The sequence below is a fragment of the Hevea brasiliensis genome, chromosome 3, assembly GCF_030052815.1.
Source record: "Hevea brasiliensis isolate MT/VB/25A 57/8 chromosome 3, ASM3005281v1, whole genome shotgun sequence".
NCBI lineage: Eukaryota > Viridiplantae > Streptophyta > Magnoliopsida > Malpighiales > Euphorbiaceae > Hevea > Hevea brasiliensis.
Genome location: NC_079495.1, coordinates 90,028,080 through 90,046,074, shown reverse-complemented (window position 1 = coordinate 90,046,074; position 17,995 = coordinate 90,028,080).

The following is a 17,995-nucleotide window of genomic DNA, read 5'->3' as shown; positions in this document are numbered from 1 at the left end:
CCAATCAAATAACATCAATTATACATAAGAAAATCTATAACTACTCCTGATGCTCGCTCTCCCAGAAAATACTTCTATCCCTATAACTCTGTATTTGGGGTTAAGGGAATGGGGTAAGCTTTAAAGAGCTTAATGAGTAAATTAGCCAAACATAAATTATTCATTTCATACATATACAATGCACCAATCACATGAGTTTTTCACATCATAGACATTTCACATAAGATGGACTTATCACTAGTGATTTCTTAAATTCAATGTACTCGGCTTATACAGAGGCTCCTTAGGACTTTCACTTAAATGCATAACATTTCCAATATTTCCAATGTATTCAGCTTATACAGAGACTCCTTAGGACTTCTGCTCAAATAAATAGTGAGCCAGGGGCTTATTAGTCTTACCTAGTCCTACCACATCATATCATATCATGCATGATCATAAACATATATCATAACAATGCCATTGGGGAAACCAGTGGGTCATCCAACATCTATCATGCATCAACAATAATTGTGCAAAAATGCAATAAATTCATATTATAGATACATACATCCTAATAAGTAATGAAATGATGCATGTGAATATTTATGATTTCAATTAAATAAGTTTTCATTCATTAGGTTAGTGTTACTCACCTCTTGTAGCCTATCAACCACCTGACTCGAACGGTAGCTATCCTTGGATCCTTAACTTCTCGAGCCCCTCAAGTCCAATCCTATAAACATCTAACCTTAAAGAGTTTTTTGGAGCTTAGAAACTTTATACATATGCTAAACATCTTATTCTAGGTCCTTTTGGATCATTAAAACAAGTTTTGGAGCCTTAGAAGAGAAAAAAAAATTGGCATAACCAACTTTACATACTGAATTATGGGACTTCTGCTGCCAAAGTCCTGAACCTTAAATGCCCTTTTGGGTAGAAGTGATTGCAACTGTCGAAGTCATGGATTTCGGTAGTCGAAGTCATAGATTTTAGTAGAGAATTGTAGCCACTCTGACTACTGAAATAATGGTTTTGGCAGCCGAACATAGAAATTTCTAGAATTTTTAAGTCAAAAATCTGCAGAACCTCATTCCCAAAACACCCAAAAACACATCTCAAAGCTCCAAAACACGATCCAATCTTAAAAACACATACCTAGAACCTCTATCATCTTAAAAACTATAAAGGATAACACATGTATCCAACAAAGAATCAAAATTCAAGTTTTCTCTCAACTTTACTCAAAACATCAAAGATACAAAATATCAATTGAACTCAATAACATAACCTTCTTCAAAATCTAGCTAATTCATGTTTATAAACTCTCTAGACTTATCAAGAAAACTCATAATAAAACATACCATTGCAATCAACATCAAATCCCTCACACATGCAAAGGCTTAAAACTACTTAAATTCCACATGCAATCCAAATTGCTTTCTCTTACCTATGTGCACATACTAAAAAATCATATAGAAAAATCAATTAAAAAAAAAAAAAGAAAATACCTTTCTCCCTTGAAGACACCATTGATTGAGATGGTATAAAAACTTTAAAATCTCTTGAATTCTTTGAGTTTTCAACAAAACCAAGTCTTCATGCTCTTAAAGCATCAATTTTCAAAGAAAACTTCAAATAAAAATCCTTCGCATGCAACAGTAATTGAGAAAGAGAGAGAGAGAGAAAGAAAGCTAATTTGCTTTGAAATTTGAACTAAAATGAGATATTTATACCCTGTTATTGAGGGGACTTTCAGCTATTAAAAACCCAGCTTTTAGTTATCGAAGTTCATTTTGTCCAAAAGGACATTTCAGCAATTGAACCTAGGAATTTCTAGAATTCCCAAGTTGAAAATCTATAGAACCTCACTCCCAAAACACCTAAAAACACATCTTAAAGCCCCAAAACATGATCCAACCTTAAAAACACTTACCTAGGACCTCTATCAACTTAAAAACTACAAAGGTTAACACATGCATCTAATAAAGAATTAACATTCAAGTTTTCTCTCAACTTCACTCAAAACATCAAAGATACAAAACATCAATTGAACTCAATTAACATAATCTTCTTCAAAATCTAACCAATTCATGCTTATAAACTCCCTAGACTGATCGAAAAAACTCATAGCAAAACATACCATTGCATGCAACAACCTTCCCAAATTCAAAGGCTTAAAACTACTCAAATTCCACATGCAATCCAAATTGCTTTCTCTTACCCATGTGCACATAGTAAAAGATCATATAGAAAAATCAATTGAAAAAAAGAAAATACCTTTATCCCTTAAAAACACGATTGAGTGAGAGGGTAGAAAAACTTTAAAATCTTTCGAATTCTTTGAGTTTCCCAACAAAACTAAGCCTTAAAACTCTTAGAGCATCAATTATCAAAGAAAACTTTAAACAAAAAGCCTTTGCATGCAACAATAACTGTGTGTGTGTGTGTGTGTGTGTGTGTGTGTGTGTGTGTGAGAGAGAGAGAGAGAGAGAGAGAGAGAGAAGTATTTTTTTTTTTAAATTTAAACTAAAATGGGTTATTTATACCCGTATTATCAAGGAGACTTTCAGCTACCGAAAGCCTAACTTTCAGCTATAGGAATCTATTCTATCTAAAAGGACATTTCAATAATCAAAAGGGGACTTCAGTTACTAAAAGTCCAACTTTTGGCTGCCAAAGTTACTTCTATCTAAAAACATTACTAACACTCTTAATTTGGCCATAACAAACAAAATATATTCATTCTTAAACACATCTTTAACACATCATAGCACACATATAGAACTTAACACTTTTTCCTTTGTCTGTGAAACCCTAGGTTTCATAAGAATTCTCTATCCATGATAGGAATTCCAAAATTGGAAAATGGTGGGTTTTACATCTGCCCCCCCCCCCCCCCCCTCTCTCCTTTTAGGAACATTTATCCTCGAATGTTAAAACAAGCATAACAAACATCAAACATAAACATTAATAAGAAGCACAGCATGACATACCTAAAAGAGGTGAGGATGTTACTTTAACATGGAATTATGAGTCTCCCACATGCATTCTCCCATGTTATAGTGATTCCATAAAACTTTAACTATAGGCATCTCCTTATGTGTCGATCTTCTAATCTATGTATCCATGATCCTCACAAGCTATTCGACATAAGAAAGATCCTTTGAAATTTCCATGTCAAGTTCATTGATTACCTTGTTTGGATCCGACACAAACTTCTTTAGCATTAAAACATCAAAAACCGGATGGATCATTTTCATTTTTGGTGATAAAGTTAGCTTATAAGATACATTCTTGACCTTTTGTAGCACCTTATAGGGTCCAATATACCTTGGAGCTAGTTTACCCTTCTTTCCAAACTAGATAACACCCTTTATTAGAGATACCTTTAGAAGCATCATGTCCCCTACCTGAAAAACCACCTTCTTTCTATGGAGATTTGCATAACTCTTATACCCACTGGCTACTGTCTTCAACCTTGCCTTGATTCAAGGCATCGCCTGATTGGTGATTTCCACTAATTGAGTACCTACCAAATCTCTCTTACCAACTTCTTCCCAACACACAGGAGACTTGCATTTCTTCCTATACAATGCTTCATATGGAGCCATTCCAGTACCAAAGTGATAGCTGTTGTTATATGCAAACTCAACTAGTGGAAGATACTTCTTTGATGATTCTCCAAAGTTGAGCACATACATTTTTAACATATCCTCCAAAGTCTGTATGGTTCTTTTTGACTGCTCATCAGTCTAAGGATGGAAAGCCATGCTGAAATCTAGTCTGGTACCCATCTCATTTTGAAGATAACACTAAAACCCTAGAGGTGAGCTATGGTCTCCTGTTAGAAACTATTGTCACTGGAGCTCCATGCAACCTTACTATCTCTGCCACATAAATGTAAGCCAACTTATCCACAGAATAGTTGGCACTTACAAGAATGAAGTGAGCAGTCTTGGTCAACCTGTCCACTATTACCCATATAAAGTCATTCTATTGGAGGCAATAGGTAACCCCACAACAAAGTCTATGGCCACATTTTTCCATTTCCATTCTAAAATGGGTGGTGGGTTAAGCATTTCTATCGGTTTTTAATGCTCTAGCTTCACTTTTTAACACACCTCACAAGTAAACACAAACTGTGTAATCTCCTTCTTTATAGAAGGCCACTAATACACCTTTTTTAGATCCTGATACATTTTAGTGGCTTTGGGATGTATGCTGGATATTGCATTATGAGCTTTTCTCATAATATCTCCCTTGACTCAGATATCATCTAGTACACACAATCTACTGCCATATCTCAAAATTCCTTTCCCTTCAAATCGGAGCTCATGATTTATAGCCTTCCGTATTACTTTTGATATCTTCACCAAATCTGGATCTTCGTGCTATTTCTCAACCACCTGTCTCAAGTACACTGATGCCACTTTCATCTGTGGTATCTAGGTGCCTTTTGCTGATAACTCTAATTGTAATCCCTTTCCTATCAATTGATATAGCTCTTTTAAGATGGGTCATCTTTCCACCGATATGTAAGCATCTGCAATGATATTCGCCTTACCTGGATGGTACTGGAAAGTACAATCATATTCACTTAATAGTTCCACCCACCTTCTTTGCCTAAGGTTCAACTCTTTCTGGTTAAAGATGTACTGGAGACTCTTGTGGTCCGTAAAGATTTCACACTTGGCCTCATAAAGATAATGTTTTCACATCTTTAGGGCAAAAACTATAATCGCCATTTCTAAGTCATGTGTGGGATAGTTAGCTTTATGCTTCTTCAACTATCTCGAAGCATAAGCTATTACCTTGTCATTCTGTATAAGAACACACCTCAAACCCACTTTGGAGGCATCACAATACATTGTGAAATCTTCATTGCCTAAAGGTAAAGCCGGAACTGGTGCTATCACCAAACATTCCTTGAGCTTTTGAAAAATCTATTCACAATGGTCTGTCCACTCAAATTTTCTATTCTTTTGAGTTAACCTAGTCATAGGATCAGCTATCTTAGAGAAATTAGGTACAAATCTCTTATAATAGCTGGCCAATCCAAGAAAGCTCTTGATCTCAGTCATCGTAATTGGCCTCAACCAATCTGTAACTATTTTAACTTTCTTAGGATCCATTTCAAAACCATTTTTTGACACTACATGTTCGAAAAAAGATATACTCTACCTCCATAACTCACACTTTGAAAACTTGGCATAAACCTGATGATCCCTTAAAGCCTGGAGAACCACTCTTAGATGTTGTGCATGCTCTTCTAGACTTTTGGAATATACTAAGATGCCATCAATGAAGATGATCACAAAGCGATCCTGATACAGTCTGAGTACCCTTTTTATGAGATCCATAAATGCAGTTAGGGCATTGGTTAACCTAAACCCCATCACAAGAAACTCATAATACTCATATCTAGTCTAGAAATCAATCTTCGGAATGTTTGTCTCCTTGATCCTCAACTAGTGATATCCTGTCTTTAAGTCTATCTTAGAGAAATAACTAGCTCCTACTAGTTGATCAAACAAATCATCAATGTGGGGCAATGGGTACTTGTTCTTTATGGTTAATTTGTTTAATTACCTGTAGTCTATGCACAACCTTAAGAAACCATCCTTCTTCTTTAGAAACAACATCAAAGCACCCTAGAAGAAGTGCTCAGTCTAATGAATCCCTTGTCTACCAAATCCTAAAACTATTCCTTTAACTCATTCAGCTCTGCAGGAGCCATCCCATAAGTAGGGATAGATATAGGTCTAGTACCAGGTTTTAGATCGATCTCAAAATTTATCTTCTTTTGAGGTGGCAATCCTACTAGTTTTTTTTTTTTTTTTTTTCTAGAAAAACATATGTAAACTCTCTCACTACTAGAACTAACCCCAGTTCACTTTGATTCACCACAACTTTCTTGAGATTAGCTATAAACCCCTACATCCTTTCTTGAGTATCTTCCTGGCCTATATGGCTGAGATCTTTTCTTTCAGAGGAGGCACCTAGTCTCTCTGAAACACCACTTCTGACTCATCCTATCCCCTAAACATCATTATTTTGTTCCTGCAGTCTAATGTAGCATAATTAACTGAGAGCCAATCTATCCCTAAAATGATATCAAAATTAATCAATTCTAGAAGCACTAGGTTGGCTGGAAAAGTTCTGTCCTCAACTAACACTGGACAGGAGTAACAAATCATCTCTACCACTAAAGGGTCATACTTGGGTCCACTAATAATTAGGGGACAATCTAAACTAGACAACATTAATCCTAATCTTAGGATTGTATCGTGGGTAACAAAAGAGTGAAAAGCACCTGGATCAATCAAAGCATGCACATTGAAGCTTCCTTTGTGAAGTGTACCTGACACCATAGTGTTAGAGGTATTTGCTTCCTGCTGTGTCATGGTAAAGATTTGAGCTGATATCATAGAACCCCTCTCTTGTGAACCTACTGGGAAGGAAGAAGCTCTTCTTCCTCTTCTTTATGCTCTTCTTGAGATGGAATCGTAAGAGCTTGTCTTACTATTGATTGGACTACACTATCTAACCTTGTTTGCTATTATGAGGCCACCCTTTCCATAGTGGGACACTCCCTTACCATATACCCCTCTTGACCACACCTGTAACATTCTAAGGTTCCGTACTTGTACGATCCTCAGTAAGGTTTCCCACAACTTACACAACCCGAAATATCTAAACTAAAGCTAAATCCACTCCCCATCCCAAGACCATATTTGATCTTACTCTAAAACTTATTCTTCTTCTTTTTTTTTCCCAATCTTTCCCCTTTTCTCCTTCTTAGTTCTAGATGAAGAAGTGGTTTTATTCAGGTGACTGAAACTCTCAACATCTGTGGCCTTAGGAATTATGGACTACGTAGCCTTTGTGCTTTTCAAATCCAAACTCTGTTTAATAATAGTCCCCGCTTTCATCTTCCTTGTAGCATCTATAATGGAGTGGAAGCTATGTGTTTCTGCAGTCAGAATTAATGAAGAGTGGCAAAAGTGGAGCCTCAGGATGTATCATACTCCTACCCTACATACTGCGAAAGTTCTACAAACTTATCTGTATATTCATCCACACTCATGCTAGCTGTCTGCCTCAACTGTTCAAACTCTATAACTTTTAACTCTTAAGAGCTTTTTGGAAAAGCTCAGCTAGTAAACTCTATCACAAATTAAGACTAGGTCATACTGTTAACCCTATTAGCAACATAGGCCTTATACCATTCTTTTACCTTCTTACATTTCAAAGTAAAACCAGCCATCTAAATGGCCCTATTATCATGGCATCTAGTTTATCAGCTATCATCTTGATTGCCTTATATTTGAAAGGATCATCTTCTTCCTTATATTTAGGTGCATCTAGCTTTAGGTAGTTTGTTATTTTAGCCTTACATCTACTACCTGACCCAGGCTCTTATGTTGGAACTATTGAGACTATAGAGGGTGGTGGTGGTGCTTGCTCTCCTACAACTCCTTCTATGGTGTTCTGAGTTCCCATGGTGGTTAAAGGGTTCCGAGGATACTGTTGAAGAGGATACATTGAGTAAGGGCTAAAAGGTGAGAAGTAAGGTGGGTAGGGCATAAGAGGAGGGTATTGAAGGTAGCCTACGAACTCAGGATTTTCAAAACTTCCTTATTGTGGATAGTTAAAAACAAAACCATATTCTTGGCCTTGTGGTAGTAGGGATACAAACTCTAACTCATTCCTTCACTCTTCATATCTATCTTCCCCTTCTCTTTCTAAACTAGAAAAACCAGAATCCTCCTGCTGTTGCTGTAAGCCATGAGAACCTTTTCGTGCATCCACAGAAATTTTGAGTGCACTAAAGTCTCCCTACTAACCTCAAAAGACCTTCTGAGGCCTCTTGAGAATTCTCTCTCTCCACTTCTGCTTGCTCTTTCCCTTACTACAGGGTTAGCAAGTAGTGATCCTATGCCCTCATTTTTGGGTTGTGCACTAGCCAACCTTGCGAACCATCTTGAATCTCGTATTTTCTAAAAGCAAATAAAAAATGTTAAACATAAATAAAGTTCATGTGGATTCACATGAACTCAAAACATATCATTAAGCATGGCATAAAACATATCATAGTCATAGCATGAAATATAAATACATTACATAACATACGGGGACACAACCCTAATGGACATGTATTTTCCTAACTGTGCTGGTTGACATACTTTCTTCCCTTCTTTACTATGGCTTTCTCTAGCATCTAGGTCTACTTATCTAACATAGAGCTCTGATACCAACTTTGTAATGACACAACTAGGAGCCATTACGAACACTAGGGATCAAGTTAGCTTAAAACTGTCGAAACTTATAGCAAGCATAAAAACCTATTTAATATAATGCTCTTTTCATAATTAACTAAAACTTAAGAAATTAATATCAAGCACACTTTAACCTTTACACAGACATATAGTACGTTTTCCTTTAAAAGGGTTCAGAATTCGAACCTTTCCATAACATTTAAAATAGTTAAAGTGCGACTTGTACATTCATACATTGAATACAAAGAGTATGCTTAAAATTAAGGTAACATCTATACAAACTTAACTTAGACAAAACTTATTACAATTCCTTATAACCATGCACAGTGTTTATCCATTTAAAAATTTACATGTCCAATCAAATAAAATCAATTATACATAAGAAAATCTATAACTGCTCCTGATGCTCGCTCTCCCAGAAAATACTTCTATCCCTATAACTCTGTATTTGGGGTTAAGGGAATGGGGTAAGCTTTAAAGAGCTTAGTGCATAAATTAGCCAAACATAAATTATTCATTTCATACATATACAATGCACCAATCACATGAGTTTTTCACATCATAGACATTTCACATAAGATGGACTTATCACTAGTGATTTCTTAAATTCAATGTGCTCAGCTCATACAGAGGCTCCTTAGGACTTTCACTTAAATGCATAACATTTCCAATATTTCCAATGTATTTGGCTTATACAAAGACTCCTTAGGACTTTTGCTCAAATAAATAGGGAGCCAGGGGCTTATTAGTCTCACCTAGTCCTGCCACATCATATCATATCATGCATGATCATAAACATATATCATAACTATGCCATTGGGGAAGCCAGTGGGTCATCCAACATCTATCATGCATCAACAATAATTGTGCAAAAATGCAATAAATTTGTGACACCCCTTACCCGTGTACAGTATACCCGAGTAAGTAATGCCACACGGTGTACTGGCACACTCTAATATACCTTACTTAATTTGTGTCATGCTTTTGAAGTTAATTTATGAAATATGATTTATTTTAACTATTTATCAAAAGTATTATTCATTTGAGGTTCCGAAGATTTTAAGGAAAATCCGGCGGAGTACCGGCTAAAAATGGAGAAAACAGTTCTTCGAAACCTATTAAAAACACTTCCAATATACTATTTCATTCATTCTCAACTCCAATATCATCAATAATTTGTCAATTTCAGGTCTCAACAACCTTTTTCATTTCTCAAAACATCCCTTTCTCAGGGTTCTCATATATAAACAACCATTAAATGCTCAATTTAATACCATACATGACCATAAATCTTTATTATTTACATGAACCTCAAAATACATTACATAAATCCCAAATACATATGAGAAAATAAAAAGTTAATTACAAAATGACAAAATGACATCTAGTGTCCTACCAATGCACTGCAGGTGACGAGGTGACACGAACACTGAGCAGAACTGCCAGATGGACTCACCCAGTCTGTGGTCTACTGGGCTCGCGATCGGGATCTCCAGTACCTACGCGTGGCAAAAGCAACGCGCTAAGCAATAATGCTTAGTGGTGCAATAATATAATAAAAGAAAATAGCAAGAAAATAAATGTGTATAGAATGTGTATGCTTTCTTTGTTTGGTATTGATATATTCATTGTTTCATTAACGTTGCTCACTTTTATTCATTTGGTTGCCCCAAGTAACCTACACTAGATGATTGGACTGGATAACGGGTAAACTGGCACTGGGTACCTAGTACCTCGGGCCGTCACACCATCGGTCACATATGCATCTCCCGGTGTGCAGCGAGCGGCTAACAATGTCAGAATAATATCAGGCACAAGGCCAAGTCTCAATACAAAGTCAGAATGGCTAAAAGCCATGAAATCTCGGAATGGATATTGCCATGTGCAGTACTGCTAACTGAACCCTATTGGCATGCCAAACTATCTAAACCAATCTTGTTAGGTATACTAGGGCATTTGAAACTTTTAAATTCTTCAATTTGTGAATTTCAACTTTTTTGGTGTCACTATTCATCATTGGTCAACAAAAATGTTGATTTTTGGAATAAAAATGTGTACATTGACTTTGGCACTCCCCACATACCACATTTGGTGTTTAAAACTTGTTGGCATTAAGTGTTAATACCATTCCAAAGTGAAACTCAAAACAAGCAGAATTTTCAGTTTTGGTGAGTCAACTTCACTGTTCCATTAGACACTGTTACTGTTGGAATTTGAAGAAATGCAAAACATGAAAGTTGTTCCTTATTTTGTCTAGTTGAATTTCCTTTTTTGAATCACTCCATTTGGAGTTTTGTAGCTCCAGATATAGCCCAAAAACCCAAGCTGGCCGGACTGCCAAATCTGCAGATTTACCATATCTACAGTGCATGAACAGTAACTAGAGTCACTTGGTTGGCTGGGTTCTGGCCATAATTTGGGGTAGGTTCCTTCATGAAAGTTGTTTGTCTATGTCTTAACTTGTTGCTGTAAAAATTGCAGGCCAATTTACTTAATCTACAGTGAGTTATGGCCAAATGAACAGTTACTGTTCATTTGGTCAATTCTGCAGAGGCAGTTTCAGGGTTCCGGATTGGGGCCAAGTTTTGGTCCTCTTGCTTTGGTCTTTTGGGCATGGTTTCTTCAGCAAAAATGTGCCATTATAAGCCTAGTTTCATTTCCAATTGGCCAAACTTCAATTGGACTAACACAGCCCAAGTTATGGCAGTGCAAAGGGACTAAATTTTCAGTCCCTATGCTGCTGTCATAGGGCAGCCTGCAACCTCACTTTGCCATAGCATTTTTAAGTTCAATTTGTGGCCAACATACCTCAAATGGTCACTTATTGACCATTAGAGTGTTCTTTAATAGGTTGGTAAGCCAAATCAATTTTTCATGCTTCAAAACCCTAGTGTCCAAGGCAATTTACCCATAAACCTCCATTAGCACCCTAGTTAAACATCTATGTAAATATATAACTTAAATACAATCTTCAACTCATGCTAAGTCCATTAAAAACATTCAAAACCCTTCCTCTGTTAAGGCTGCCGAAATTCAAGTGTTCATACCCATAGGTTTTTTGTTCATTTCAACTACAAATCTTACTAAGTTCAAGTCCAAAATCATGGAAATAAAGAGTTTAATGGGTATAAGTGCACTAACCTTGAATGGAAGATTTTTCCAAGCCTCTAAACCTCAATTTCCTTCCTCTTGTTGGCTGCCAAGAGCTTGTTTAAGATGTGGGGTAAGGTTTTAATGAAGTGAAGTTAGGGTTTAGTGGTGAAAAGAAGAGAGAAAATAAGCTTGATGGAAGTTGGCAATGGGCGTTTAGGGCAAGGTTGATTTCGGCTGCAATTGGGCAGAATGGTGGCTGCTGGATTTTGTGGTTATTTAGTCTTCATTTTATCTCTTTATTAGTTAGTCAAATGGTAGATTAATTGTGATTGGTTGAACATTTTAAATGACATCACTTTGATGTCATAAATAGCCATTTTTCCTCAATTTCTTTTCTTTCCTCCACTACTCATTTTCAATTTAATTTCTAGCAATATTTCTTCATATTTTATGTCATATTAATTATTTACTCAACTGGACAAGTCGGCCAAAAATCACCTCGGAAGGCGAAATGACCAAAATGCCCTCCATTTGGCTTAACGGGTCAAAATCGTCTGTACCGATTGAAAAATTTTTCTAGGTATTTTCTTGGCATTCTAATGCCATGGAAACCTCAATTACCCTTCTCTGGAGTCCCAAAAATTATTTTATAATTTTTCCCCCGGGTCTAGGGCTCCTCGTTGCGAGAACCGCAACTTCCCTCCGGTTACCCATCGCTTGGGCACCGGCTCGTTTTGCTTGGTTGTATTTTATTTCTAAAATTTTTACTAAGTGTTTCTTATTAATATTTGAGTTAATTATGGTTCCCGACTTTAATTTTAATATTTTTCTGGACGTTCTAGCTGTCCGGACTGACACCGGTCACCGGAACAGTAGAATGTACGGAGTGGTTACCGGGAGGGTGTTACAACTCTTCCCCTCTAATTTAAATTTCGTCCTCGAAATTTACCTGATGCAAACAGTTGAGGGAACTGTTGCCTCATCGTCTCTTCACTTTCCCAAGTTGCTTCCTCGGTGTTGTGGTGCCTCCAAAGCACTTTCACCAATGGAATCTGTTTGTTCCTCAACTCTTTCACTTCCCAAGCTAGGATCCGTAGAGGTTCTTCTTCATATGTCAAATCCGGTTGTATTTTAATTTCTTCTCTGGAGATGACATGTGAAGGGTCTGAGCGGTATCTTCTGAGCATGGATACATGGAACACATTGTGGATCTTGTCCAGCTCTGGAGGTAAAGCTAGCCTATAGGCCACTTGACCCACATGTTCAATAACTTCATATGGGCCAATAAACCTAGGGCTCAACTTACCTTTTCTTCCAAACCTCAACACTTTCTTCCATGGTGACACCTTGAGGAACACTTTGTCGCCAACCACATATTCTATTTCTTTCCTCTTGTGTCAAGATAAGATTTACATGCATGCGAGGCAACCTTTAAGTTGGCTTTGATTGATTTCACCTTCTCCTCAGCCTGTTTCACCAGGTCTGGCCCTACCAGTTTGTCTTCGCCCAATTTAGTCCAGCACACTGGAGTTCTACATTTTCTCCCATACAGTGCTTCATATGGGGCCATTTGGATGCTAGCTTGATAGCTATTGTTGTATGCGAATTCTGCCAGTGGGAGATATCTATCCCAACTTCCCTCAAACTCAATGACACAACTCCTCAGCATATCCTCAAGGACCTGACATATATTTCGTGTTATTGTCATCATTTTAGTTCAATATTTGTATCAATTTCATGGGTTTCAATTGTTTACCTGGATTACTCTTTCGGATTGCCCATCCGTCTGAGGATGGAAAGCTGTGCTGAAGTGGAGTTGTGTACCCAAGGACTCATGCAACTTCTTCCAAAATCTCGATGTGAACCTTGGGTCTCGGTCAGATATGATGGAAAGTGGGATTCCATGCAGTCTAACTATCTCACTGATATACAATTCTGCTAACCTCTCCAGTGAGTAGTCAGTCCTAACTGGCAGAAAGTGTGCTGACTTCGTCAATCTATCCACTATTACCCATGCTGCATCATATTTCTTCTGGGTGAGAGGTAGACCACTTACAAAATCCATGGTGACCCGATCCCATTTCCATTCAGGTATGCGTATAGGCTGTAGCAAACCCGATGGAACTTGATGTTCTGCCTTGACTTGTTGACATGTCAAGCATTTAGTTACATAGTCACCTATATCCCTCTTCATACCAGGCCACCAATACTGAAGCTTCAGGTCATGATACATCTTTGTACTTCCTGGGTGCATAGCATATACACTAGTGTGTGCCTCTTTTAGAATACTAGCTTTCAATTCCCCATCATCTCGTACACACAGTCTTCCTTTGTAATACAAACACCCATCTGCTTTCACCCCATAGTCAGTTGCTTTTCCCTCTGAGATCTTGCTCATAATAGCCATTAGCTTCTCATCTGCCTTCTGCCCATCTAATATCTGTTGTATGAGTTTGGCCTCACTTGCAATTCAGCCAAAATAGCTCCATCTCGAATCAAAGTTAGACGGGTATTCAATGATCTCAGAGCTGTGATGGATTTTCTGCTCAAAGCATCAGCAACTACATTTGCCTTCCTAGGATGGTAGTCAATTACACAATCATATTCCTTCAGGAACTCAATCCATCGCCTCTGTCTAAGGTTGAGCTCCTTCTGGGTTGGCAAGTATTTCAGGCTTTTGTGGTCTGTGTAAATGTAGCACTTTTCCCCATACAAGTAATGCCTCCATATCTTGATCACGAAGATAATTGCTGCAAGCTCTAGATCATGGGTAGGGTAGTTCTGTTCATGTGGCCTTAGCTGTCTGGAAGCATAGGCGATCACTTTCCCCTCTTACATCAATACACACCCTAACCCATTATGTGAGGCATCACTATAGACCACAAAGTCCTTTCCGGACACTGGCTGTGTTAACACTGGTGCCTCTGTCAACATAGCCTTCAATTTCTCAAAACTGTCGACACTTGTCATTCCAATCGACATTCTTGTATAACAACTTGGTCATTGGAGCGGCTATTAGGAAAATCCTTCACAAATCTTCTGTAATACCCAGCTAGCCCCAAGAAGCTTCTGACCTCAGTTGTGTTTCTGGGAGGTTTCCATTCCATCACTGCTTCTATTTTCTTGGGATCCACCCTAATCCCATCAGCTGACACTATGTGTCCAAGGAATGCAATATCATTCAGCCAAAAGTCACACTTGGACAACTTAGCATACAGCTTCTTTTCCCGCAGGGTTTGCAGAACAATCCTCAAATGTTCATCATGTTCTTCCCCGGTCTTGGAGTACACCAGAATGTCATCAATAAAAACCACTACGAACCGATCTAGGTATGGATGGAAGATACGGTTCATAAGGTCCATGAACGCCGCTGGTGCATTTGTTAGGCCAAAGGGCATCACCAGAAACTCATAATGCCCATACCGGGTCTGAATGCGATCTTGGGCACATCTACATCTTTCACCCTCGGTGATGATACCACGATCGAGATCAATCTCGAGAAAATACTCTGCTCCCTTCAACTGATCAAACAGATCATCAATTCTAGGCAACGGATACTTGTTCTTCACAGTCACTTTATTCAACTGCCGGTAATCAATACAAAGCCTCAAAGTCCCATCCTTCTTCTTTACAAATAGCACTGGAGCTCCCCATGGTGACACACTGGGGCGTATGAACCCCTTATCAAGCAACTCTTGCAACTGAGTTTTCAACTCTCTCAATTCAGTGGGTGCCATCCTATAAGGAGCAATGGAAATGGGTCTTTGTGCCGGCAGTTGTCTCAATGGCAAATTCAACTTCCCTTTCGATGGCAAACTGGGCAACTCTTCAGAAATACCTGCAGGAAGTCTCTCACTGTGGGTATGTCACTCAGGTTTGGCTTAGCCTGCCTAGTATCCACCACATGTGCTAGGTAGGCTTCACAGCCTTTTCTCATCATTCTCTTTGCAACAGTGGCTGAGATAACATTGGACAGGAAATCTGTCCTTTCCCCAAGCGTGATCTCATTACCCTCTGAAGTTTTTAGAGAAATTCTCTTCAATTTGCAATCAACTATTGCATGATGACGAGAAAACAAGTCCATTCCCAATATCACGTCAAACTCATGGAAGGGTAACTCAATTAGGTCTGCCGAGAATTCATACCCTTGAATTCTTAACGGGCAACCCTTGTATACTTTATTCACCACTACACTGTGGCCCAATGGATTAGTGACCAGAATGTCTTGGTCACTCTCCCCTACTAGTATCCCCCTTTCTACGGGTAGATTGATGCAAATGTAGGAATGAGTGGATCCTGGATCCACCAATGCATGCACAGGAGTATTGTAGAGGGAGAATGTACCCCTGATAACGTCCGGGGCATCTTGCTCCTCCTGAGCTCTCAGGGCATAATTTATGGCAGGTGGTCTGTTATCTGGCCTCTCTGCTGGCTCAGATGTAGGCCTCTGAGATGGTCCCACGCCGGATTTACGGACCTTCTACCCCTTGGTGGTGCAGGAGCAGGTCTGTCTGCTTGTGTTGGAGCAGCAGTAGTAGTTCTGCGTGGACAGTTCCTTAACTGATGCTCTGTTGACCCACACCTCAAGCAAGCACCAGTCACTCTCCAACACTCCCCCTTATGCCATTTTTGACAGTGTGGACATGCAGAAGATGCCGGGGCTGGTCCCCTGAACCCCATCCCTGGAGAGCTGCCCACTGATGGTGTGGACTGACCTCTCCTAGGGGTGAATCGTGGCTCGGGCCCCTCGAGACCACTCGCCCTGTGGCTGACCCAAACTCTGTGCAGAAGGACCCTTGAACTTTTTCCCTGATGCAGGAGCTGAACTAGACTGACCCGGTCCCCTCTTCTGTTGTCTCTCTCTTCTAGTCCACTCACTAATTCTTACTTTTTCCACCTTTATTGCAGCTTCCACTAACTTGGTAAATTCGGTGATTCCCAAGGCAGTGAGCTGGATCTTGATGTTGTCATTTAGTCCCTCTTCAAATCTCTTGCATCTTTCAGCTTCATTTGGGACTATCTCCCTTCCATAGCGGCTTAATCGGACGAATTCTTTCTCATACTCACCATCGACAACCGTCTCGCCTCAGTTAATAAATTCTCTTCTTCTCTCTTCCGTATACAAGACCCATATACTTCTTCTTGAACTCGAGAGAAAGAAGTCCCATGTCATAACTTCCGCCGCACTTCACTGGATACCGTGTCCCACCACTCATATGCATCATCTTGCAAAGAAAGAGATGGCGACTTCCGTGTTTTGCTCGGAGTGTAGTGGAGTTGTTTTAGTACTCTGCCTGCTCAACCAATTCTACCGCAATGAAGTCATCTTCTCTTGCCATAGAAATCCACCGCCTAAATTTTCTTAACCTTTCCAGTGTGATTTACTGTGGAGCCGTGGTGGTGGTGGTGCCGGCATTACCGGTCATTTGTATAAAGAAGTCGGCCATTGGTCAAACATGGCTGTGGAGGCCGAAAGGTGCTCGCTTGAGTGGCGGAGCGCATTCTCTCATGCCCCGGCCTCACTGCTGCAGTGGAGCATGACTCTCCACTTCCTCCTCGACGGCTCTCTGAGATGAGGGATCCATATCCTATTCAAAATAAGAAAAATAAACAGATCTGCGTTAGTGTCACCTCGACTCTTACAAATGCAATGCATGGTATGGACTCAATCTAGGCCCAGAAACGCCTAAACCGTGCTCTGATACCACTAAATGTGACACCCCTTACCCGTGCACAGATACCCAGTAAGTAATGCCACACGTGTAATCGCACACTCTAATATACCTTACTTAATTTGTGTCATGCTTTTGAAGTTAATTTATGAAATATGATTTATTTTAACTATTTATCAAAAGTATTATTCATTTGAGGTTCCGAAGATTTTAAGGAAAATCCGGCGGAGTACCGGCTAAAAATGGAGAAAACAATTCTTCGAAACCTGTTAAAAACACTTCCAATATACTATTTCATTCATTCTCAACTCCAATATCATCAATAATTTGTCAATTTCAGGTCTCAACAACCTTTTTCATTTCTCAAAACATCCCTTTCTCAGGGTTCTCATATATAAACAACCATTAAATGCTCAATTTAATACCATACATGACCATAAATCTTTATTATTTACATGAACCTCAAAATACATTACATAAATCCCAAATACATATGAGAAAATAAAAAGTTAATTACAAAATGACAAAATGACATCTAGTGTCCTACCAATGCACTGTAGGTGACGAGGTGACACGGACACTGAGCAAACTGCCGGATGGACTCACCCAGTCTGTGGTCTACTGGGCTCGCGATCGGGATCTCCAGTACCTACGCGTGGCAAAAGCAATGCGCTAAGCAATAATGCTTAGTGGTGCAATAATATAATAAAAGAAAATAGCAAGAAAATAAATGTGTATAGAATGTGTATGCTTTCTTTGTTTGGTATTGATATATTCATTGTTTCATTAACGTTGTTCACTTTTATTCATTTGGTTGCCCCAAGTAACCTACACTAGATGACTGGACTGGATAACGGGTAAACTGGCACTGGGTACCTAGTACCTCGGGCCGTCACACCATCGGTCACATATGCATCTCCCGGCAGTAAATGCAAATGTAAAAGTCAGAATAATATCGAGCACAAGGCC